Source organism: Pinus tabuliformis, chromosome J (assembly GCF_031772625.1).
Source record: "Pinus tabuliformis cultivar Carrire ecotype Pingquan chromosome J, CPIR1, whole genome shotgun sequence".
Lineage (NCBI taxonomy): Eukaryota > Viridiplantae > Streptophyta > Pinopsida > Pinales > Pinaceae > Pinus > Pinus tabuliformis.
Window position 1 is genome coordinate 533,324,180 of NC_142295.1, and position 2,107 is coordinate 533,326,286.

Here is a 2,107-nt window from a genome sequence, read left to right on the forward strand (position 1 = left end):
CTTAAACCGCCACCAGCAAGTCTTTGACAAACCTAAAGAGCTTCCACCCTCTAGAGGGGAACATGATCATAGCATCACTTTGGTCCCAGGGGCACAACCGTCGAATGTGCGCCCATATAGATATCTTTTCACCCAAAAGAATGAAATTGAAAAAATCATCAAGGAACTCCTGGAAACCGATGTCATTCGTCCTAGCATCAGTCCTTATTCATCACCAGTGGTCATGGTGCTCAAGAAAGATGGGGAATGGTGCATGTGTCTAGACTTCAGGGCCCTCAACAAGCTCACGGTCAAAGATAAATTCCCTATCCCAGTTGTTGATGATTTGTTGGATGAACTAAATGGTGCTCAATTCTTTACTAAGCTAGATCTTCGCTCGAGCTATCACCAAATACGCATGAAATAAGTAGACATTCCCAAGACTGCTTTCCGAACTCATGAAGGCCATTATGAATTCTTGGTCATGCCATTTGGTCTCTGTAATGCCCCATCCACTTTTCAGAGCCTCATGAATCACCTGCTCAAACCATATCTCATAAAATTTGTCCTCGTTTTCTTTGATGACATTCTCATCTACAGCCTCACCTGGGAAAAACATCTTCAGCATGTAGACCTGCTCTTGCAACTACTCCAGAAGCATAAATTATTTGTCAAACTGTCCAAGTGCTCTTTTGGCATGGAAGAAGTCGAGTATTTGGGCCACATTGTGGGTCGTGAAGGTGTCAGGGTGGATCCCAAAAAGGTCCAGGCAATGCAGGATTGACCCAAACCAAAGACCTTGAAGAGTTTGAGGAGATTCTTGGGCCTCAAAGGCTATTATTGCAAAGTTGTCCGCAATTATGGTCACATTGCTAGACCCCTCACTAACCTTCTCAAGAAAAATTCATTCCTCTGGACTGATGAAGCAAAACAGGCGTTTATGGATCTCAAACAGGCCATGTGTTCCACTCCCGTATTGGTACTACCCGTCTTCACCAAATCTTTTTTGATTGAATGTGATGCTTCAGGTACTGGTATTGGGGTTGTCTTAATGCAGGAAGGTCGACCCTTGGCTTTCACCATCCAACAACTAAGTGTTTAAACATCTAGGACAATCTACCTATGAGAAGGAGATGATGGCCATCTTACATGCAGTAGACACCTTGTGACCATACTTATTGGGGTGGCGTTTCCAAATCCGCACAGACCATCAAAGCCTCAAATATTTTTTGGAGCAACGTCTATCCTCGCCCCAGCAAAATAAATGGCTGGCCAAAATGCTGGGATATGATTATGAGATAATTTACAAGAAAGGGCGCTAAATTGTAGTAGCGAATGCTTTATCACACCAATTTGAGGATGGCAGCACCCTGCTATCAATCTCTCTTCCCATTCCAGATTGGATTGAAGAAGCCCACAAGGAATGGTTTTCACATCCCTCTCTCCCAACTCATTAATAACTTGAGAGCAGATCCTAATTCCACAGTGGGCTACTCTTGGAAGGATGAGATTCTTCACTACAAGGATAAAGTAGTGATATCGCCAACATCTAGCCTCAAAACGCACATTTTGGCAAAGTTGCACTCATCTCCCATTGCAGGCCATGCAGGCTTTCAGAAGACTTATGCTTGCACTCGTCATTCCTTCTTTTGGACAGGCATGAAAACTGACATTCTTACTTTTGTAGCTGAATGTGATGTGTGTCAATGCCACAAAGGAGAAACAGTCAAGCCCCCAGGCACCTTACAACCATTTCCCATCCCTGCCTCAATCTAGACGGATGTTTCTATGGATTTCATTACTAGTCTTCTGAAGTCAAGCAACAAGTCAGTCATCATGGTGGTTGTGGACAAACTTTCTAAATATGCTCATTTTTGCGCCCTACCCCACCCATTTACCCCCACTTTGGTGGCTCAAGCTTTCATGGACCAGATCTTCAAACTGCATGGCATGCCCACTTCCATTGTGTCTGATCATGACCCGACCTTCACCAGTAACTTTTGGCAAGAACTTTTCAAGCTACAAGGCACCCAACTCCAACTAAGTACTTCCTATCATCCCCAAACTGATGGTCAAACTGAAGCAGTCAACAAATGTTTGGAGACCTACCTAAGGTGCTTCACTTCAG